Source organism: Pseudophryne corroboree, chromosome 3 (assembly GCF_028390025.1).
Source record: "Pseudophryne corroboree isolate aPseCor3 chromosome 3, aPseCor3.hap2, whole genome shotgun sequence".
Lineage (NCBI taxonomy): Eukaryota > Metazoa > Chordata > Amphibia > Anura > Myobatrachidae > Pseudophryne > Pseudophryne corroboree.
In genome coordinates this window covers 115,906,183-115,922,138 of record NC_086446.1, presented here as the reverse complement: position 1 = coordinate 115,922,138, position 15,956 = coordinate 115,906,183, and the positions used below count along the sequence as shown (strand labels likewise).

Genomic DNA, 15,956 nt, shown 5'->3' with positions numbered 1-15,956 from the left:
AGCAGTGTTGGGCCTGGTTAGTACTTGGATGGGAGTCCACCTGGGAATACAAGGTGCTGTAGATAATTTTATACTGCCAACACCGTTCTGTTGATGCATTCCATTTTAAAACGTATTCATTTATGAACCAGTAGTTAGAAGTAGAAAAGTTCTAACAGAAACCACAAAGTTCATCTACAGACACACCACATTGGATACGCCCAATCTCATCTGATCTTGGAAGCTAAGCAGTGTTGGGCCTGGTTAGTACTTGGATGGGAGACCACCTGGGAATACAAGGTGCTGTAGATATTTTTATACTGCCAACACCGTTCTGTTGATGCATTCCATTTTCAAACGTATTCATTTATGAACCAGTAGTTAGTAGTAGAAAAGTTCTAACAGAAACCACAAAGCTCATCTACAGCCACACCACACTGGATACGCCCAATCTCATCTGATCTTGGAAGCTAAGCAGTGTTGGTCCTGGTTAGTACTTGAATGGGAGACCACCTGGGAATACAAGGTGCTGTAGATATTTTTATACTGCCAACACCGTTCTGTTGATGCATTCCATTTTCAAACGTATTCATTTATGAACCAGTAGTTAGAAGTAGAAAAGTTCTAACAGAAACCACAAAGTTCATCTACAGCCACACCACATTGGATACGCCTAAGCTCATCTGATCTTGGAAGCTAAGCAGTGTTGGGCCTGGTTAGTACTTGGATGGGAGACCACCTGGGAATACAAAGTGCTGTAGATATTTGTATACTGCCAACACCGTTCTGTTGATGCATTCCATTTTAAAACGTATTCATTTATGAACCAGTAGTTAGAAGTAGAAAAGTTCCTTCAGAAACTACAAAGTTCATCTATAGCCACACCACACTGGATACGCCCAATCTCATCTGATCTTGGAAGCTAAGCAGTGTTGGGCCTGGTTAGTACTTGGATGGGAGACGACCTGGGAATACAAGGTGCTGTAGATATTTTTATACTGCCAACACCGTTCTGTTGATGCATTCCATTTTCAAACGTATTCATTTATGAAACAGTAGTTAGAAGTAGAAAAGTTCTAACAGAAACCACAAAGCTCATGTACAGCCACACCAGACTGGATATGCCCAATCTCATCTGATCTTGGAAGCTAAGCAGTGTTGGGCCTGGTTAGTACTTGGATGGGAGACCACCTGGGAATACAAGGTGCTGTAGATAATTTTATACTGCCAACACCGTTCTGTTGATGCATTCCATTTTAAAATGTATTCATTTATGAACCAGTAGTTAGAAGTAGAAAAGTTCTAACAGAAACCAGAAAGTTCATCTACAGCAACACCACACTGGATACGCCCAATCTCCTCTGATCTTGGAAGCTAAGCAGTGCTGGGCCTGGTTAGTACTTGGATGGGAGACCACCTGGGAATACAAGGTGCTGTAGATAATTTTATACTGCCAACACCGTTCTGTTGATGCATTCCATTTTCAAACGTATTCATTTATGAACCAGTAGTTAGAATTAGAAAAGTACTAACAGAAACCATAAAGCTCTTCTACAGCCACACCACACTGGATACGCCCAATCTCCTCTCATCTTGGAAGCTAAGCAGTGTTGGGCCTGGTTAGTACTTGGATGGGAGACCACCTGGGAATACTAGGTGCTGTAGATAATTTTATACTGCCAACACCGTTCTGTTGATGCATTCCATTTTAAAACTTATTCATTTATGAACCAGTAGTTAGAAGTAAAAAAGTTCTAACAGAAACCAGAAAGTTCATCTACAGCAACACCACACTGGATACGCCCAATCTCATCTGATCTTGGAAGCTAAGCAGTGTTGAGCCTGGTTAATACTTGGATGGGAGACCACCTGGGAATACAAGGTGCTGTAGATATTTTTATACTGCCAACACCGTTCTGTTAATGCATTCCATTTTCAAACCTATTCATTTATGAACCAGTAGTTAGAAGTAGAAAAGTTCTAACAGAAACCACAAAGCTCATCTACAGCCACACCACACTGGATACGCCCAATCGCATCTGATCTTGGAAGCTAAGCAGTGTTGGACCTATTTAGTACTTGGATGGGAGACCACCTGGGAATACAAGGTGCTGTAGATATATTTATACTGCCAACACCGTTCTGTTGATGCATTCCATTTTCACATGTATTCATTTATGAACCAGTAGTTAGAAGTAGAAAAGTTCTAACAGAAACTGCAAAGCTCATCTACAGCCACACCACACTGGATACGCCCAATCTCATCTGATCTTGGAAACTAAGCAGTGTTGGGCCTGGTTAGTACTTGGATGGGAGACCACCTGGGAATACAAGGTGCTGTAGATATTTTTATACTGCCAACACCGTTCTGTTGATGCATTCCATTTTCAAACGTATTCATTTATGAAACAGTAGTTAGAAGTAGAAAAGTTCTAACAGAAACCACAAAGCTCGTCTACAGCCACACTACACTGGATATGCCCAATCTCATCTGATCTTGGAAGCTAAGCAGTGTTGGGCCTGGTTAGTACTTGGATGGGAGACCACCTGGGAATACAAGGTGCTGTAGATATTTTTATACTACCAACACCGTTTTGTTGATGCATTCCATTTTCAAACGTATTCATTTATGAACCAGTAGTTAGAAGTAGAAAAGTACTAACAGAAACCATAAAGCTCTTCTACAGCCACACCACACTGGATATGCCCAATCTCATCTGATCTTGGAAGCTAAGCAGTGTTGGGCCTGGTTAGTACTTGAATGGGAGACCACCTGGGAATACAAGGTGCTGTAGATAATTTTATACTGCCAACACCGTTCTGTTGATGCATTCCATTTTAAAACGTATTCATTTATGAACAAGTAGTTAGAAGTAGAAAAGTTCTAACAGAAACCAGAAAGTTCATCTACAGCAACACCACACTGGATACGCCCAATCTCATCTGATCTTGGAAGCTAAGCAGTGTTGGGCCTGGTTAGTACTTGGATGGGAGACCACCTGGGAATACAAGGTGCTGTAGATATTTTTATACTACCAACACCGTTCTGTTGATGCATTCCATTTTCAAACGTATTCATTTATGAACCAGTAGTTAGAAGTAGAAAAGTACTAACAGAAATCATAAAGCTTTTCTACAGCCACACCACACTGGATATGCCCAATCTCATCTGATCTTAGAAGCTAAGCAGTGTTGGGCCTGGTTAGTACTTGGATGGGAGACCACCTGGGAATACATAGGTGCTGTAGATAATTTTATACTGCCAACACCGTTCTGTTGATGCATTCCATTTTCAAACGTATTCATTTATGAACCAGTAGTTAGAAGTAGAAAAGTTCAAACAGAAACCACAAAGCTCATCTACAGCCACACCACACTGGATACGCCCAATCTCATCTGATCTAGGAAGCTAAGCAGTGTTGGGCCTGGTTAATACTTGGATGGGAGACCACCTGGGAATACAAGGTGCTGTAGATATTTTTATACTACCAACACCGTTCTGTTGATGCATTCCATTTTAAAACGTATTCATTTATGAACCAGTAGTTAGAAGTAGAAAAGTTCTAACAGAAACCAGAAAGTTCATCTACAGCAACACCACACTGGATACGCCCAATCTCATCTGATCTTGGAAGCTAAACAGTGTTGGGCCTGGTTAGTACTTGGATGGGAGACCACCTGGGAATACAAGGTGCTGTAGATATTTTTATACTACCAACACCGTTCTGTTGATGCATTCCATTTTCAAACGTATTCATTTATGAACCAGTAGTTAGAAGTAGAAAAGTTCTAACAGAAACCACAAAGCTCATCTACAGCCACACCACACTGGATACGCCCAATCTCATCTGATCTAGGAAGCTAAGCAGTGTTGGGCCTGGTTAGTACTTGGATGGGAGACCACCTGGGAATACAAGGTGCTGTAGAAATTTTTATACTACCAACACCGTTCTGTTGATGCATTCCATTTTCAAACTTATTCATTTATGAACCAATAGTTAGAAGTAGAAAAGTACTAACAGAAACCATAAAGCTCTTCTACAGCCACACCACACTGGATACGCCCAATCTCATCTGATCTTGGTAGCTAAGCAGTGTTGGGCCTGGTTAGTACTTGGATGGGAGACCACCTGGGAATACTAGGTGCTGTAGATAATTTTATACTGCCAACACCGTTCTGTTGATGCATTCCATTTTAAAACTTATTCATTTATGAACCAGTAGTTAGAAGAAGAAAAGTTCTAACAGAAACCAGAAAGTTCATCTACAGCAACACCACACTGGATACGCCCAATCGCATCTGATCTTGGAAGCTAAGCAGTGTTGGACCTATTTAGTACTTGGATGGGAGACCACCTGGGAATACAAGGTGCTGTAGATATATTTATACTGCCAACACCGTTCTGTTGATGCATTCCATTTTCAAATGTATTCATTTATGAACCAGTAGTTAGAAGTAGAAAAGTTCTAACAGAAACGGCAAAGCTCATCTACAGCCACACCTCACTGGATATGCCCAATCTCATCTGATCTTGGAAGCTAAGCAGTGTTGGGCCTGGTTAGTACTTGGATGGGAGTCCACCTGGGAATACAAGGTGCTGTAGATAATTTTATACTGCCAACACCGTTCTGTTGATGCATTCCATTTTAAAACGTATTCATTTATGAACCAGTAGTTAGAAGTAGAAAAGTTCTAACAGAAACCACAAAGTTCATCTACAGCCACACCACATTGGATACGCCCAATCTCATCTGATCTTGGAAGCTAAGCAGTGTTGGGCCTGGTTAGTACTTGGATGGGAGACTACCTGGGAATACAAGGTGCTGTAGATATTTTTATACTGCCAACACCGTTCTGTTGATGCATTCCATTTTCAAACGTATTCATTTATGAACCAGTAGTTAGTAGTAGAAAAGTTCTAACAGAAACAACAAAGCTCATCTACAGCAACACCACACTGGATACGCCCAATCTCATCTGATCTTGGAAGCTAAGCAGTGTTGGGCCTGGTTAGTACTTGGATGGGAGTCCACCTGGGAATACAAGGTGCTGTAGATATTTTTATACTACCAACACCGTTCTGTTGATGCATTCCATTTTAAAACGTATTCATTTATGAACCAGTAGTTAGAAGTAGAAAAGTTCTAACAGAAACCACAAAGCTCATCTACAGCCACACCACACTGGATACGCCCAATCTCATCTGATCTTGGAAGCTAAGCAGTGTTGGGCCTGGTTAGTACTTGGATGGGAGACCACCTGGGAATACAAGGTGCTGTCGATATTTTTATACTACAAACACCGTTCTGTTGATGCATTCCATTTTCAAACGTATTCATTTATGAACCAGTAGTTGGAAGTAGAAAAGTACTAACAGAAATCATAAAGCTCTTCTACAGCCACACCACACTGGATATGCCCAATCTCATCTGATCTTGGAAGCTAAGCAGTGTTGGGCCTGGTTAGTACTTGGATGGGAGTCCACCTGGGAATACAAGGTGCTGTAGATAATTTTATACTGCCAACACCGTTCTGTTGATGCATTCCATTTTAAAAAGTATTCATTTATGAACCAGTAGTTAGAAGTAGAAAAGTTCTAACAGAAACCACAAAGTTCATCTACAGCCACACCACATTGGATACGCCCAATCTCATCTGATCTTGGAAGCTAAGCAGTGTTGGGCCTGGTTAGTACTTGGATGGGAGACTACCTGGGAATACAAGGTGCTGTAGATATTTTTATACTGCCAACACCGTTCTGTTGATGCATTCCATTTTCAAACGTATTCATTTATGAACCAGTAGTTAGTAGTAGAAAAGTTCTGACAGAAACAACAAAGCTCATCTACAGCCACACCACACTGGATACGCCCAATATCATCTGATCTTGGAAGCTAAGCAGTGTTGGGCCTGGTTAGTACTTGGGTGGGAGACCACCTGGGAATACAAGGTGCTGTAGATATTTTTATACTGCCAACACCGTTCTGTTGATGCATTCCATTTTCAAACGTATTCATTTATGAACCAGTAGTTAGAAGTAGAAAAGTTCTAACAGAAACCACAAAACTCATCTACAGCCACACCACACTGGATACGCCCAATCTCATCTGACCTTGGAAGCTAAGCAGTGTTGGGCCTGATTAGTACTTGGATGGGAGTCCACCTGGGAATACAAGGTGCTGTAGATATTTTTATACTACCAACACCGTTCTGTTGATGCATTCCATTTTAAAACGTATTCATTTATGAACCAGTAGTTAGAAGTAGAAAAGTTCTAACAGAAACCAGAAAGTTCATCTACAGCAACACCACTCTGGATACGCCCAATCTCATCTGATCTTGGAAGCTAAACAGTGTTGGGCCTGGTTAGTACTTGGATGGGAGACCACCTGGGAATACAAGGTGCTGTAGATATTTTTATACTACCAACACCGTTCTGTTGATGCATTCCATTTTCAAACGTATTCATTTATGAACCAGTAGTTAGAAGTAGAAAAGTTCTAACAGAAACCACAAAGCTCATCTACAGCCACACCACACTGGATACGCCCAATCTCATCTGATCTAGGAAGCTAAGCAGTGTTGGGCCTGGTTAGTACTTGGATGGGAGACCACCTGGGAATACAAGGTGCTGTAGAAATTTTTATACTACCTACACCGTTCTGTTGATGCATTCCATTTTCAAACTTATTCATTTATGAACCAATAGTTAGAAGTAGAAAAGTACTAACAGAAACCATAAAGCTCTTCTACAGCCACACCACACTGGATACGCCCAATCTCATCTGATCTTGGAAGTTAAGCAGTGTTGGGCCTGGTTAGTACTTGGATGGGAGACCATCTGGGAATACTAAGTGCTGTAGATAATTTTATACTGCCAACACCGTTCTGTTGATGCATTCCATTTTAAAACTTATTCATTTATGAACCAGTAGTTAGAAGTAGAAAAGTTCTAACAGAAACCAGAAAGTTCATCTACAGCAACACCACACTGGATACGCCCAATCTCATCTGATCTTGGAAGCTAAGCAGTGTTGGGCCTGGTTAGTACTTGGATGGGAGACTACCTGGGAATACAAGGTGCTGTAGATATTTTTATACTGCCAACACCGTTCTGTTGATGCATTCCATTTTCAAACGTATTCATTTATGAACCAGTAGTTAGTAGTAGAAAAGTTCTAACAGAAACAACAAAGCTCATCTACAGCAACACCACACTTGATACGCCCAATCTCATCTGATCTTGGAAGCTAAGCAGTGTTGGGCCTGGTTAGTACTTGGGTGGGAGACCACCTGGGAATACAAGGTGCTGTAGATATTTTTATACTGCCAACACCGTTCTGTTGATGCATTCCATTTTAAAACGTATTCATTTATGAACCAGTAGTTAGAAGTAGAAAAGTTCTAACAGAAACCACAAAACTCATCTACAGCCACACCACACTGGATACGCCCAATCTCATCTGACCTTGGAAGCTAAGCAGTGTTGGGCCTGATTAGTACTTGGATGGGAGTCCACCTGGGAATACAAGGTGCTGTAGATATTTTTATACTACCAACACCGTTCTGTTGATGCATTCCATTTTAAAACGTATTCATTTATGAACCAGTAGTTAGAAGTAGAAAAGTTCTAACAGAAACCACAAAGCTCATCTACAGCCACACCACACTGGATACGCCCAATCTCATCTGATCTTGGAAGCTAAGCAGTGTTGGGCCTGGTTAGTACTTGGATGGGAGACCACCTGGGAATACAAGGTGCTGTAGATATTTTTTTACTACCAACACCGTTCTGTTGATGCATTCCATTTTAAAACGTGTTCATTTATGAACCAGTATTTATAAGTAGAAAAGTTCTAACAGAAACCAGAAATTTCATCTACAGCAGCACCACACTGTATACGCCCAATCTCATCTGATCTTGGAAGCTAAGCAGTGTTGGGCCTGGTTAGTACTTGGATGGGAGACCACCTGGTAATACAAGGTGCTGTAGATATTTTTATACTACAAACACCGTTCTGTTGATGCATTCCATTTTCAAACGTATTCATTTATGAACCAGTAGTTGGAAGTAGAAAAGTACTAACAGAAACCATAAAGCTCTTCTACAGCCACACCACACTGGATATGCCCAATCTCATCTGATCTTGGAAGCTAAGCAGTGTTGGGCCTGGTTAGTACTTGGATGGGAGTCCACCTGGGAATACAAGGTGCTGTAGATAATTTTATACTGCCAACACCGTTCTGTTGATGCATTCCATTTTAAAACGTATTCATTTATGAACCAGTAGTTAGAAGTAGAAAAGTTCTAACAGAAACCACAAAGTTCATCTACAGCCACACCACATTGGATACGCCCAATCTCATCTGATCTTGGAAGCTAAGCAGTGTTGGGCCTGGTTAGTACTTGGATGGGAGACTACCTGGGAATACAAGGTGCTGTAGATATTTTTATACTGCCAACACCGTTCTGTTGATGCATTCCATTTTCAAACGTATTCATTTATGAACCAGTAGTTAGTAGTAGAAAAGTTCTGACAGAAACAACAAAGCTCATCTACAGCCACACCACACTGGATACGCCCAATATCATCTGATCTTGGAAGCTAAGCAGTGTTGGGCCTGGTTAGTACTTGGGTGGGAGACCACCTGGGAATACAAGGTGCTGTAGATATTTTTATACTGCCAACACCGTTCTGTTGATGCATTCCATTTTCAAACGTATTCATTTATGAACCAGTAGTTAGAAGTAGAAAAGTTCTAACAGAAACCACAAAACTCATCTACAGCCACACCACACTGGATACGCCCAATCTCATCTGACCTTGGAAGCTAAGCAGTGTTGGGCCTGATTAGTACTTGGATGGGAGTCCACCTGGGAATACAAGGTGCTGTAGATATTTTTATACTACCAACACCGTTCTGTTGATGCATTCCATTTTAAAACGTATTCATTTATGAACCAGTAGTTAGAAGTAGAAAAGTTCTAACAGAAACCCCAAAGCTCATCTACAGCCACACCACACTGGATACGCCCAATCTCATCTGATCTAGGAAGCTAAGCAGTGTTGGGCCTGGTTAATACTTGGATGGGAGACCACCTGGGAGTACAAGGTGCTGTAGATATTTTTATACTACCACACCGTTCTGTTGATGCATTCCATTTTAAAACGTATTCATTTATGAACCAGTAGTTAGAAGTAGAAAAGTTCTAACAGAAACCAGAAAGTTCATCTACAGCAACACCACACTGGATACGCCCAATCTCATCTGATCTTGGAAGCTAAACAGTGTTGGGCCTGGTTAGTACTTGGATGGGAGACCACCTGGGAATACAAGGTGCTGTAGATATTTTTATACTACCAACACCGTTCTGTTGATGCATTCCATTTTCAAACGTATTCATTTATGAACCAGTAGTTAGAAGTAGAAAAGTTCTAACAGAAACCACAAAGCTCATCTACAGCCACACCACACTGGATACGCCCAATCTCATCTGATCTAGGAAGCTAAGCAGTGTTGTGCCTGGTTAGTACTTGGATGGGAGACCACCTGGGAATACAAGGTGCTGTAGAAATTTTTATACTACCTACACCGTTCTGTTGATGCATTCCATTTTCAAACTTATTCATTTATGAACCAATAGTTAGAAGTAGAAAAGTACTAACAGAAACCATAAAGCTCTTCTACAGCCACACCACACTGGATACGCCCAATCTCATCTGATCTTGGAAGTTAAGCAGTGTTGGGCCTGGTTAGTACTTGGATGGGAGACCACCTGGGAATACTAGGTGCTGTAGATAATTTTATACTGCCAACACCGTTCTGTTGATGCATTCCATTTTAAAACTTATTCATTTATGAACCAGTAGTTAGAAGTAGAAAAGTTCTAACAGAAACCAGAAAGTTCATCTACAGCAACACCACACTGGATACGCCCAATCTCATCTGATCTTGGAAGCTAAGCAGTGTTGAGTCTGGTTAGTACTTGGATGGGAGACCACCTGGGAATACAAGGTGCTGTAGATATTTTTATACTGCCAACACCGTTCTGTTAATGCATTCCATTTTCAAACCTATTCATTTATGAACCAGTAGTTAGAAGTAGAAAAGTTCTAACAGAAACCACAAAGCTCATCTACAGCCACACCACACTGGATACGCCCAATCTCGTCTGATCTTTGAAGCTAAGCAGTGTTGGGCCTTGTTAGTACTTGGATGGGAGACCACCTGGGAATACAAGGTGCTGTAGATATTTTTATACTGCCAACACTGTTCTGTTGATGCATTCCATTTTCAAACGTATTCATTTATGAACCAGTGGTTAGAAGTAGAAAAGTTCTAACAGAAACCACAAAGCTCATCTACAGCCACACCATGCTGGATATGCCCAATCTCACCTGATCTTGGAAGCTATGCAGTGTTGGGCTTGGTTAGTACTTGGATGGGAGACCACCTGGAAATACAAGGTGCTGTAGATATTTTTATACTGCCAACACCGTTCTGTTGATGCATTCCATTTTCAAACGTATTCATTTATGAACCAGTAGTTAGAAGTAGAAAAGTTCTAACAGAAACCACAAAGCTCATCTACAGCCACACCAGATTGGATACGCCCAATCTCATCTGATCTTGGACGCTAAGCAGTGTTGGGCCTGGTTAGTACTTGGATGGGAGACCACCTGGGAATACAAGGTGTTGTAGATATTTTTATCCTGCCAACACCGTTCTGTTGATGCATTCCATTTTCAAACGTATTCATTTATGAACCAGTAGTTAGAAGTAGAAAAGTTCTAACAGAAACCACAAAGCTCATCTACAGCCACACCACACTGGATACGCCCAATCTCGTCTCATCTTGGAAGCTAAGCAGTGTTGGGCCTTGTTAGTACATGGATGGGAGACCACCTGGGAATACAAGGTGCTGTAGATATTTTTATACTGCCAACACTGTTCTGTTGATGCATTCCATTTTCAAACGTATTCATTTATGAACCAGTAGTTAGAAGTAGAAAAGTTCTAACAGAAACCACAAAGCTCATCTACAGCCACACCACACTGGATACGCCCAATCTCATCTGATCTTGGAAGCTAAGCAGTGTTGGGCCTGGTTAGTACTTGGATGGGAGACCACCTGGGAATACAAGGTGCTGTAGCTATTTTTATACTACCAACACCGTTCTGTTGATGCATTCCATTTTAAAACGTATTCATTTATGAACCAGTAGTTAGAAGTAGAAAAGTTCTAACAGAAACCATAAAGCTTATCTACAGCCACACCACACTGGATACGCCCAATCTTGTCTGATCTTGGAAGCTAAGCAGTGTTGGGCCTGGTTAGTACTTGGATGGGAGACCACCTGGGAATACAAGGTGCTGTAGATATTTTTATACTACCAACACCGTTCTGTTGATGCATTCCATTTTCAAACTTATTCATTTATGAACCAGTAGTTAGAAGTAGAAAAGTACTAACAGAAACCATAAAGCTCTTCTATAGCCACACCACACTGGATATGCCCAATCTCATCTGATCTTGGAAGCTAAGCAGTGTTGGGCCTGGTTAGTACTTGGATGGGAGACCACCTGGGAATACAAGGTGCTGTAGATATTTTTGTACTACCAACACCGTTCTGTTGATGCATTCCATTTTCAAACTTATTCATTTATGAACCAGTAGTTAGAAGTAGAAAAGTACTAACAGAAACCATAAAGCTCTTCTATAGCCACACCACACTGGATATGCCCAATCTCATCTGATCTTGGAAGCTAAGCAGTGTTGGGCCTGGTTAGTACTTGGATGGGAGACCACCTGGGAATACAAGGTGCTGTAGATATTTTTGTACTACCAACACCGTTCTGTTGATGCATTCCATTTTCAAACGTATTCATTTATGAACCAGTAGTTAGAAGTAGAAAAGTACTAACAGAAACCATAAAGCTCTTCTACAGCCACACCACACTGGATATGCCCAATCTCATCTGATCTTGGAAGCTAAGCAGTGTTGGGTCCGGTTAGTACTTGGATGGGAGACCACCTGGGAATACGTAGGTGCTGTAGATATTTTTATACTGCCAACACCGTTCTGTTTATGCATTCCATTTTCAAACCTATTCATTTATGAACCAGTAGTTAGAAGTAGAAAAGTTCTAACAGAAACCACAAAGCTCATCTACAGCCACACCACACTGGATACGCCCAATCTCATCTGATCTTGGAAGCTAAGCAGTGTTGGGCCTGGTTAGTACTTGGATGGGAGACCACCTGGGAATATAAGGTGCTGTAGATATTTTTATACTGCCAACACCGTTCTGTTGATGCATTCCATTTTCAAATGTATTCATTTATGAAACAGTAGTTAGAAGTAGAAAAGTTCTAACAGAAACGACAAAGCTCATCTACAGCCACACCACACAGGATACGCCCAATCTCATCTGATCTTGGAAGCTAAGCAGTGTTGGGCCTGGTTAGTACTTGGATGGGAGACCACCTGGGAATACAAGGTGCTGTAGAAATTTTTATACTACCAACACCGTTCTGTTGATGCATTCCATTTTCAAACTTATTCATTTATGAACCAGTAGTTAGAAGTAGAAAAGTACTAACAGAAACCATAAAGCTCTTCTACAGCCACACCACACTGGATACGCCCAATATCATCTGATCTTGGAAGCTAAGCAGTGTTGGGCCTGGTTAGTAATTGGATGGGAGACCACCTGGGAATACAAGGTGCTGTAGATATTTTTATACTGCCAACACTGTTCTGTTGATGCATTCCATTTTCAAATGTATTCATTTATGAACCAGTAGTTAGAAGTAGAAAAGTTCTAACAGAAACTGCAAAGCTCATCTACAGCCACACCACACTGGATATGCCCAATCTCATCTGATCTTGGAAGCTAAGCAGTGTTGGTCCTGGTTAGTACTTGGATGGGAGACCACCTGGGAATACAAGGTGCTGTAGATAATTTTATACTGCCAACACCGTTCTGTTGATGCATTCCATTTTAAAATGTATTCATTTATGAACCAGTAGTTAGAAGTAGAAAAGTTCTAACAGAAACCACAAAGCTCATCTACAGCCACACAACACTGGATACGCCCAATCTCATCTGATCTTGGAAGCTAAGCAGTGTTGGGCCTGGTTAGTACTTGGATGGGAAACCACCTGGGAATATAAGGTGCTGTAGATATTTTTATACTGCCAACACCGTTCTGTTGATGCATTCCATTTTCAAATGTATTCATTTATGAACCAGTAGTTAGAAGTAGAAAAGTTCTAACAGAAACTGCAAAGCTCATCTACAGCCACACCACACTCGATACGCCCAATCTCATCTGATCTTGGAAGCTAAACAGTGTTGGGCCTGGTTAGTACTTGGATGGGAGACCACCTGGGAATACAAGGTGCTGTAGATATTTTTATACTACCAACACCGTTCTGTTGATGCATTCCATTTTCAAACATATTCATATATAAACCAGTAGTTAGAAGTAGAAAAGTTCTAACAGAAACGACAAAGCTCATCTACAGCCACACCACACTGGATACGCCCAATCTCATCTGATCTAGGAAGCTAAGCAGTGTTGGGCCTGGTTAATACTTGGATGGGAGACCACCTGGGAATACAAGGTGCTGTTGAAATTTTTATACTACCAACACCGTTCTGTTGATGCATTCCATTTTCAAACTTATTCATTTATGAACCAGTAGTTAGAAGTAGAATAGTACTAACAGAAACCATAAAACTCTTCTACAGCCACACCACACTGGATACGCCCAATCTCATCTGATCTTGGAAGCTAAGCAGTGTTGGGCCTGGTTAGTACTTGGATGGGAAACCACCTGGGAATACTAGGTGCTGTAGATAATTTTATACTGCCAACACCGTTCTGTTGATGCATTCCATTTTAAAACTTATTCATTTATGAACCAGTAGTTAGAGGTAGAAAAGTTCTAACAGAAACCAGAAAGTTCATCTACAGCAACACCACACTGGATACGCCCAATCTCATCTGATCTTGGAAGCTAAGCAGTGTTGGGCCTGGTTAGTACTTGCATGGGAGACCACCTGGGAATACAAGGTGCTGTAGATATTTTTATACTGCCAACAACGTTCTGTTGATGCATTCCATTTTCAAACCTATTCATTTATGAACCAGTAGTTAGAAGTAGAAAAGTTCTAACAGAAACCACAAAGCTCATCTACAGCCACACCACACTGGATACGCCCAATCTCATCTGATCTTGGCAGCTAAGCAGTGTTGGGCCTGGTTAGTACTTGGATGGGAGACCACCTGGGAATACAAGGTGCTGTAGATATTTTTATACTGCCAACACCGTTCTGTTGATGCATTCCATTTTCAAATGTATTCATTTATGAACCAGTAGTTAGAAGTAGAAAAGTTCTAACAGAAACTGCAAAGCTCATCTACAGCCACAGCACACTGGATACGCCCAATCTCATCTGATCTTGGAAGCTAAGCAGTGTTGGGCCTGGTTAGTACTTGGATGGGAGACCACCTGGGAATACAAGGTGCTGTAGATATTTTTATACTACGTACACCGTTCTGTTGATGCATTCCATTTTCAAACGTATTCATTTATGAACCAGTAGTTAGAAGTAGAAAAGTACTAACAGAAACCATAAAGCTCTTCTACAGCCACACCGCACTGGATACGCCCAATCTCATCTGATCTTGGAAGCTAAGCAGTGTTGGGCCTGGTTAGTACTTGGATGGGAGACCACCTGGGAATACAAGGTGCTGTAGATATTTTTATACTACGTACACCGTTCTGTTGATGCATTCCATTTTCAAACGTATTCATTTATGAACCAGTAGTTAGAAGTAGAAAAGTACTAACAGAAACCATATAGGTCATCTACAGCCACACAACACTGGATATGCCCAATCTCATCTGATCTTGGAAGCTAAGCAGTGTTGGGTCTGGTTAGTACTTGGATGGGAGACCACCTGGGAATACAAGGTGCTGTAGATATTTTTATACTGCCAACACCGTTCTGTTGATGCATTCAATTTTCAAATGTATTCATTTATGAACCAGTAGTTAGAAGTAGAAAAGTTCAAACAGAAACCACAAAGCTCATCTACAGCCACACCACACTGGATACGCCCAATCTCATCTGATCTTGGAAGCTAAGCAGTGTTGGGCCTGGTTAGTACTTGGATGGGAGACCACCTGGGAATACAAGGTGCTGTAGATATTTTTATACTACCAACACCGTTCTGTTGATGCATTCCATTTTCAAACTTATTCATTTATGAACCAGTAGTTAGAAGTAGAAAAGTACTAACAGAAACCATAAAGCTCTTCTATAGCCACACCACACTGGATATGCCCAATCTCATCTGATCTTGGAAGCTAAGCAGTGTTGGGCCTGGTTAGTACTTGGATGGGAGACCACCTGGGAATACAAGGTGCTGTAGATATTTTTGTACTACCAACACCGTTCTGTTGATGCATTCCATTTTCAAACTTATTCATTTATGAACCAGTAGTTAGAAGTAGAAAAGTACTAACAGAAACCATAAAGCTCTTCTATAGCCACACCACACTGGATATGCCCAATCTCATCTGATCTTGGAAGCTAAGCAGTGTTGGGCCTGGTTAGTACTTGGATGGGAGACCACCTGGGAATACAAGGTGCTGTAGATATTTTTGTACTACCAACACCGTTCTGTTGATGCATTCCATTTTCAAACGTATTCATTTATGAACCAGTAGTTAGAAGTAGAAAAGTACTAACAGAAACCGTAAAGCTCTTCTACAGCCACACCACACTGGATATGCCCAATCTCATCTGATCTTGGAAGCTAAGCAGTGTTGGGTCCGGTTAGTACTTGGATGGGAGACCACCTGGGAATACGTAGGTGCTGTAGATATTTTTATACTGCCAACACCGTTCTGTTGATGCATTCCATTTTCAAACCTATTCATTTATGAACCAGTAG

The 15,956-nt window shown here is 41.2% G+C and overlaps 53 non-coding genes and 18 pseudogenes across 53 annotated transcripts in view; all 71 read left to right on the top strand.

The window, feature by feature from the left end:
- Nucleotides 1-65, top strand: part of LOC135069725 (5S ribosomal RNA) — a 119-nt gene extending 54 nt beyond the window's left edge. The window contains exon 1 of the ribosomal RNA XR_010255910.1: nt 1-65. This exon is cut by the window's left edge and continues 54 nt beyond it. This is a non-coding gene — a ribosomal RNA (5S ribosomal RNA).
- Nucleotides 66-172: 107 nt separating this feature from the next.
- Nucleotides 173-291, top strand: LOC135068677 (5S ribosomal RNA). The gene has a single exon (XR_010254871.1). It is a non-coding gene; the product is annotated as a 5S ribosomal RNA (ribosomal RNA).
- A 107-nt stretch (nt 292-398) lies between these two features.
- On the top strand, nt 399-517 carry LOC135067181 (5S ribosomal RNA). Its single transcript, XR_010253403.1, has one exon. It is a non-coding gene; the product is annotated as a 5S ribosomal RNA (ribosomal RNA).
- Nucleotides 518-624: 107 nt separating this feature from the next.
- LOC134891785 (5S ribosomal RNA) lies at nt 625-743 on the top strand (annotated as a pseudogene).
- A 107-nt stretch (nt 744-850) lies between these two features.
- LOC135070781 (5S ribosomal RNA) lies at nt 851-969 on the top strand. The gene has a single exon (XR_010256934.1). It is a non-coding gene; the product is annotated as a 5S ribosomal RNA (ribosomal RNA).
- A 107-nt stretch (nt 970-1,076) lies between these two features.
- Nucleotides 1,077-1,195, top strand: LOC134889727 (5S ribosomal RNA; annotated as a pseudogene).
- Nucleotides 1,196-1,302: 107 nt separating this feature from the next.
- LOC135069633 (5S ribosomal RNA) lies at nt 1,303-1,421 on the top strand. Its single transcript, XR_010255811.1, has one exon. It is a non-coding gene; the product is annotated as a 5S ribosomal RNA (ribosomal RNA).
- Nucleotides 1,422-1,528: 107 nt separating this feature from the next.
- On the top strand, nt 1,529-1,647 carry LOC134889656 (5S ribosomal RNA; annotated as a pseudogene).
- A 107-nt stretch (nt 1,648-1,754) lies between these two features.
- LOC134889680 (5S ribosomal RNA) lies at nt 1,755-1,873 on the top strand (annotated as a pseudogene).
- A 107-nt stretch (nt 1,874-1,980) lies between these two features.
- Nucleotides 1,981-2,099, top strand: LOC135069784 (5S ribosomal RNA). Its single transcript, XR_010255966.1, has one exon. It is a non-coding gene; the product is annotated as a 5S ribosomal RNA (ribosomal RNA).
- Nucleotides 2,100-2,206: 107 nt separating this feature from the next.
- LOC135064866 (5S ribosomal RNA) lies at nt 2,207-2,325 on the top strand. The gene has a single exon (XR_010251163.1). It is a non-coding gene; the product is annotated as a 5S ribosomal RNA (ribosomal RNA).
- A 107-nt stretch (nt 2,326-2,432) lies between these two features.
- On the top strand, nt 2,433-2,551 carry LOC135068896 (5S ribosomal RNA). Its single transcript, XR_010255087.1, has one exon. It is a non-coding gene; the product is annotated as a 5S ribosomal RNA (ribosomal RNA).
- A 107-nt stretch (nt 2,552-2,658) lies between these two features.
- LOC135068515 (5S ribosomal RNA) lies at nt 2,659-2,777 on the top strand. The gene has a single exon (XR_010254713.1). It is a non-coding gene; the product is annotated as a 5S ribosomal RNA (ribosomal RNA).
- Nucleotides 2,778-2,884: 107 nt separating this feature from the next.
- On the top strand, nt 2,885-3,003 carry LOC135060015 (5S ribosomal RNA). The gene has a single exon (XR_010246408.1). It is a non-coding gene; the product is annotated as a 5S ribosomal RNA (ribosomal RNA).
- A 107-nt stretch (nt 3,004-3,110) lies between these two features.
- LOC134891026 (5S ribosomal RNA) lies at nt 3,111-3,230 on the top strand (annotated as a pseudogene).
- A 107-nt stretch (nt 3,231-3,337) lies between these two features.
- LOC134886070 (5S ribosomal RNA) lies at nt 3,338-3,456 on the top strand. Its single transcript, XR_010170166.1, has one exon. It is a non-coding gene; the product is annotated as a 5S ribosomal RNA (ribosomal RNA).
- A 107-nt stretch (nt 3,457-3,563) lies between these two features.
- Nucleotides 3,564-3,682, top strand: LOC135063418 (5S ribosomal RNA). Its single transcript, XR_010249750.1, has one exon. It is a non-coding gene; the product is annotated as a 5S ribosomal RNA (ribosomal RNA).
- A 107-nt stretch (nt 3,683-3,789) lies between these two features.
- Nucleotides 3,790-3,908, top strand: LOC135070928 (5S ribosomal RNA). The gene has a single exon (XR_010257075.1). It is a non-coding gene; the product is annotated as a 5S ribosomal RNA (ribosomal RNA).
- Nucleotides 3,909-4,015: 107 nt separating this feature from the next.
- On the top strand, nt 4,016-4,134 carry LOC134901622 (5S ribosomal RNA). The gene has a single exon (XR_010175109.1). It is a non-coding gene; the product is annotated as a 5S ribosomal RNA (ribosomal RNA).
- A 107-nt stretch (nt 4,135-4,241) lies between these two features.
- On the top strand, nt 4,242-4,360 carry LOC134886866 (5S ribosomal RNA). The gene has a single exon (XR_010170942.1). It is a non-coding gene; the product is annotated as a 5S ribosomal RNA (ribosomal RNA).
- A 107-nt stretch (nt 4,361-4,467) lies between these two features.
- Nucleotides 4,468-4,586, top strand: LOC135067059 (5S ribosomal RNA). Its single transcript, XR_010253287.1, has one exon. It is a non-coding gene; the product is annotated as a 5S ribosomal RNA (ribosomal RNA).
- A 107-nt stretch (nt 4,587-4,693) lies between these two features.
- LOC135065814 (5S ribosomal RNA) lies at nt 4,694-4,812 on the top strand. Its single transcript, XR_010252084.1, has one exon. It is a non-coding gene; the product is annotated as a 5S ribosomal RNA (ribosomal RNA).
- Nucleotides 4,813-4,919: 107 nt separating this feature from the next.
- Nucleotides 4,920-5,038, top strand: LOC135065381 (5S ribosomal RNA). The gene has a single exon (XR_010251663.1). It is a non-coding gene; the product is annotated as a 5S ribosomal RNA (ribosomal RNA).
- A 107-nt stretch (nt 5,039-5,145) lies between these two features.
- On the top strand, nt 5,146-5,264 carry LOC135062223 (5S ribosomal RNA). Its single transcript, XR_010248577.1, has one exon. It is a non-coding gene; the product is annotated as a 5S ribosomal RNA (ribosomal RNA).
- A 107-nt stretch (nt 5,265-5,371) lies between these two features.
- LOC135069724 (5S ribosomal RNA) lies at nt 5,372-5,490 on the top strand. Its single transcript, XR_010255909.1, has one exon. It is a non-coding gene; the product is annotated as a 5S ribosomal RNA (ribosomal RNA).
- A 107-nt stretch (nt 5,491-5,597) lies between these two features.
- LOC135065813 (5S ribosomal RNA) lies at nt 5,598-5,716 on the top strand. Its single transcript, XR_010252083.1, has one exon. It is a non-coding gene; the product is annotated as a 5S ribosomal RNA (ribosomal RNA).
- Nucleotides 5,717-5,823: 107 nt separating this feature from the next.
- On the top strand, nt 5,824-5,942 carry LOC135070318 (5S ribosomal RNA). Its single transcript, XR_010256486.1, has one exon. It is a non-coding gene; the product is annotated as a 5S ribosomal RNA (ribosomal RNA).
- Nucleotides 5,943-6,049: 107 nt separating this feature from the next.
- On the top strand, nt 6,050-6,168 carry LOC135064623 (5S ribosomal RNA). The gene has a single exon (XR_010250928.1). It is a non-coding gene; the product is annotated as a 5S ribosomal RNA (ribosomal RNA).
- A 107-nt stretch (nt 6,169-6,275) lies between these two features.
- Nucleotides 6,276-6,394, top strand: LOC135068064 (5S ribosomal RNA). The gene has a single exon (XR_010254272.1). It is a non-coding gene; the product is annotated as a 5S ribosomal RNA (ribosomal RNA).
- Nucleotides 6,395-6,501: 107 nt separating this feature from the next.
- Nucleotides 6,502-6,620, top strand: LOC135070927 (5S ribosomal RNA). The gene has a single exon (XR_010257074.1). It is a non-coding gene; the product is annotated as a 5S ribosomal RNA (ribosomal RNA).
- Nucleotides 6,621-6,727: 107 nt separating this feature from the next.
- Nucleotides 6,728-6,846, top strand: LOC135062892 (5S ribosomal RNA). The gene has a single exon (XR_010249234.1). It is a non-coding gene; the product is annotated as a 5S ribosomal RNA (ribosomal RNA).
- A 107-nt stretch (nt 6,847-6,953) lies between these two features.
- LOC135066974 (5S ribosomal RNA) lies at nt 6,954-7,072 on the top strand. The gene has a single exon (XR_010253206.1). It is a non-coding gene; the product is annotated as a 5S ribosomal RNA (ribosomal RNA).
- Nucleotides 7,073-7,179: 107 nt separating this feature from the next.
- On the top strand, nt 7,180-7,298 carry LOC135066151 (5S ribosomal RNA). Its single transcript, XR_010252406.1, has one exon. It is a non-coding gene; the product is annotated as a 5S ribosomal RNA (ribosomal RNA).
- A 107-nt stretch (nt 7,299-7,405) lies between these two features.
- On the top strand, nt 7,406-7,524 carry LOC135064622 (5S ribosomal RNA). The gene has a single exon (XR_010250927.1). It is a non-coding gene; the product is annotated as a 5S ribosomal RNA (ribosomal RNA).
- A 107-nt stretch (nt 7,525-7,631) lies between these two features.
- On the top strand, nt 7,632-7,750 carry LOC134897467 (5S ribosomal RNA). Its single transcript, XR_010172113.1, has one exon. It is a non-coding gene; the product is annotated as a 5S ribosomal RNA (ribosomal RNA).
- A 107-nt stretch (nt 7,751-7,857) lies between these two features.
- LOC134890452 (5S ribosomal RNA) lies at nt 7,858-7,976 on the top strand (annotated as a pseudogene).
- A 107-nt stretch (nt 7,977-8,083) lies between these two features.
- On the top strand, nt 8,084-8,202 carry LOC135069722 (5S ribosomal RNA). Its single transcript, XR_010255906.1, has one exon. It is a non-coding gene; the product is annotated as a 5S ribosomal RNA (ribosomal RNA).
- Nucleotides 8,203-8,309: 107 nt separating this feature from the next.
- LOC135065812 (5S ribosomal RNA) lies at nt 8,310-8,428 on the top strand. Its single transcript, XR_010252082.1, has one exon. It is a non-coding gene; the product is annotated as a 5S ribosomal RNA (ribosomal RNA).
- Nucleotides 8,429-8,535: 107 nt separating this feature from the next.
- On the top strand, nt 8,536-8,654 carry LOC135070317 (5S ribosomal RNA). Its single transcript, XR_010256485.1, has one exon. It is a non-coding gene; the product is annotated as a 5S ribosomal RNA (ribosomal RNA).
- Nucleotides 8,655-8,761: 107 nt separating this feature from the next.
- Nucleotides 8,762-8,880, top strand: LOC135064621 (5S ribosomal RNA). Its single transcript, XR_010250926.1, has one exon. It is a non-coding gene; the product is annotated as a 5S ribosomal RNA (ribosomal RNA).
- Nucleotides 8,881-8,987: 107 nt separating this feature from the next.
- LOC134888389 (5S ribosomal RNA) lies at nt 8,988-9,106 on the top strand (annotated as a pseudogene).
- A 106-nt stretch (nt 9,107-9,212) lies between these two features.
- LOC135063417 (5S ribosomal RNA) lies at nt 9,213-9,331 on the top strand. Its single transcript, XR_010249749.1, has one exon. It is a non-coding gene; the product is annotated as a 5S ribosomal RNA (ribosomal RNA).
- A 107-nt stretch (nt 9,332-9,438) lies between these two features.
- LOC134891699 (5S ribosomal RNA) lies at nt 9,439-9,557 on the top strand (annotated as a pseudogene).
- Nucleotides 9,558-9,664: 107 nt separating this feature from the next.
- Nucleotides 9,665-9,783, top strand: LOC135058471 (5S ribosomal RNA). Its single transcript, XR_010244900.1, has one exon. It is a non-coding gene; the product is annotated as a 5S ribosomal RNA (ribosomal RNA).
- A 107-nt stretch (nt 9,784-9,890) lies between these two features.
- Nucleotides 9,891-10,009, top strand: LOC134888740 (5S ribosomal RNA; annotated as a pseudogene).
- Nucleotides 10,010-10,116: 107 nt separating this feature from the next.
- LOC135060924 (5S ribosomal RNA) lies at nt 10,117-10,235 on the top strand. Its single transcript, XR_010247319.1, has one exon. It is a non-coding gene; the product is annotated as a 5S ribosomal RNA (ribosomal RNA).
- Nucleotides 10,236-10,342: 107 nt separating this feature from the next.
- Nucleotides 10,343-10,461, top strand: LOC134895864 (5S ribosomal RNA; annotated as a pseudogene).
- Nucleotides 10,462-10,568: 107 nt separating this feature from the next.
- LOC134890319 (5S ribosomal RNA) lies at nt 10,569-10,687 on the top strand (annotated as a pseudogene).
- Nucleotides 10,688-10,794: 107 nt separating this feature from the next.
- On the top strand, nt 10,795-10,913 carry LOC134888369 (5S ribosomal RNA; annotated as a pseudogene).
- Nucleotides 10,914-11,020: 107 nt separating this feature from the next.
- On the top strand, nt 11,021-11,139 carry LOC135060583 (5S ribosomal RNA). Its single transcript, XR_010246976.1, has one exon. It is a non-coding gene; the product is annotated as a 5S ribosomal RNA (ribosomal RNA).
- Nucleotides 11,140-11,246: 107 nt separating this feature from the next.
- Nucleotides 11,247-11,365, top strand: LOC135066769 (5S ribosomal RNA). The gene has a single exon (XR_010253010.1). It is a non-coding gene; the product is annotated as a 5S ribosomal RNA (ribosomal RNA).
- A 107-nt stretch (nt 11,366-11,472) lies between these two features.
- Nucleotides 11,473-11,591, top strand: LOC135068160 (5S ribosomal RNA). The gene has a single exon (XR_010254366.1). It is a non-coding gene; the product is annotated as a 5S ribosomal RNA (ribosomal RNA).
- A 107-nt stretch (nt 11,592-11,698) lies between these two features.
- LOC135068159 (5S ribosomal RNA) lies at nt 11,699-11,817 on the top strand. The gene has a single exon (XR_010254365.1). It is a non-coding gene; the product is annotated as a 5S ribosomal RNA (ribosomal RNA).
- A 107-nt stretch (nt 11,818-11,924) lies between these two features.
- LOC134890514 (5S ribosomal RNA) lies at nt 11,925-12,044 on the top strand (annotated as a pseudogene).
- A 107-nt stretch (nt 12,045-12,151) lies between these two features.
- On the top strand, nt 12,152-12,270 carry LOC135058477 (5S ribosomal RNA). The gene has a single exon (XR_010244905.1). It is a non-coding gene; the product is annotated as a 5S ribosomal RNA (ribosomal RNA).
- Nucleotides 12,271-12,377: 107 nt separating this feature from the next.
- Nucleotides 12,378-12,496, top strand: LOC135069342 (5S ribosomal RNA). Its single transcript, XR_010255525.1, has one exon. It is a non-coding gene; the product is annotated as a 5S ribosomal RNA (ribosomal RNA).
- A 107-nt stretch (nt 12,497-12,603) lies between these two features.
- LOC134892265 (5S ribosomal RNA) lies at nt 12,604-12,722 on the top strand (annotated as a pseudogene).
- Nucleotides 12,723-12,829: 107 nt separating this feature from the next.
- LOC135068029 (5S ribosomal RNA) lies at nt 12,830-12,948 on the top strand. The gene has a single exon (XR_010254239.1). It is a non-coding gene; the product is annotated as a 5S ribosomal RNA (ribosomal RNA).
- Nucleotides 12,949-13,055: 107 nt separating this feature from the next.
- LOC134887436 (5S ribosomal RNA) lies at nt 13,056-13,174 on the top strand (annotated as a pseudogene).
- Nucleotides 13,175-13,281: 107 nt separating this feature from the next.
- LOC135067591 (5S ribosomal RNA) lies at nt 13,282-13,400 on the top strand. The gene has a single exon (XR_010253803.1). It is a non-coding gene; the product is annotated as a 5S ribosomal RNA (ribosomal RNA).
- A 107-nt stretch (nt 13,401-13,507) lies between these two features.
- LOC134892901 (5S ribosomal RNA) lies at nt 13,508-13,626 on the top strand (annotated as a pseudogene).
- Nucleotides 13,627-13,733: 107 nt separating this feature from the next.
- LOC134901648 (5S ribosomal RNA) lies at nt 13,734-13,852 on the top strand. Its single transcript, XR_010175135.1, has one exon. It is a non-coding gene; the product is annotated as a 5S ribosomal RNA (ribosomal RNA).
- Nucleotides 13,853-13,959: 107 nt separating this feature from the next.
- LOC135066249 (5S ribosomal RNA) lies at nt 13,960-14,078 on the top strand. Its single transcript, XR_010252503.1, has one exon. It is a non-coding gene; the product is annotated as a 5S ribosomal RNA (ribosomal RNA).
- Nucleotides 14,079-14,185: 107 nt separating this feature from the next.
- LOC134902117 (5S ribosomal RNA) lies at nt 14,186-14,304 on the top strand. The gene has a single exon (XR_010175592.1). It is a non-coding gene; the product is annotated as a 5S ribosomal RNA (ribosomal RNA).
- Nucleotides 14,305-14,411: 107 nt separating this feature from the next.
- LOC135066825 (5S ribosomal RNA) lies at nt 14,412-14,530 on the top strand. The gene has a single exon (XR_010253064.1). It is a non-coding gene; the product is annotated as a 5S ribosomal RNA (ribosomal RNA).
- Nucleotides 14,531-14,637: 107 nt separating this feature from the next.
- On the top strand, nt 14,638-14,756 carry LOC135060601 (5S ribosomal RNA). Its single transcript, XR_010246994.1, has one exon. It is a non-coding gene; the product is annotated as a 5S ribosomal RNA (ribosomal RNA).
- A 107-nt stretch (nt 14,757-14,863) lies between these two features.
- On the top strand, nt 14,864-14,982 carry LOC134889719 (5S ribosomal RNA; annotated as a pseudogene).
- Nucleotides 14,983-15,089: 107 nt separating this feature from the next.
- LOC134897456 (5S ribosomal RNA) lies at nt 15,090-15,208 on the top strand. Its single transcript, XR_010172112.1, has one exon. It is a non-coding gene; the product is annotated as a 5S ribosomal RNA (ribosomal RNA).
- A 107-nt stretch (nt 15,209-15,315) lies between these two features.
- LOC135068158 (5S ribosomal RNA) lies at nt 15,316-15,434 on the top strand. The gene has a single exon (XR_010254364.1). It is a non-coding gene; the product is annotated as a 5S ribosomal RNA (ribosomal RNA).
- Nucleotides 15,435-15,541: 107 nt separating this feature from the next.
- LOC135068157 (5S ribosomal RNA) lies at nt 15,542-15,660 on the top strand. Its single transcript, XR_010254363.1, has one exon. It is a non-coding gene; the product is annotated as a 5S ribosomal RNA (ribosomal RNA).
- Nucleotides 15,661-15,767: 107 nt separating this feature from the next.
- Nucleotides 15,768-15,887, top strand: LOC134890513 (5S ribosomal RNA; annotated as a pseudogene).
- The last annotated feature ends 69 nt before the right edge of the window (nt 15,888-15,956 follow it).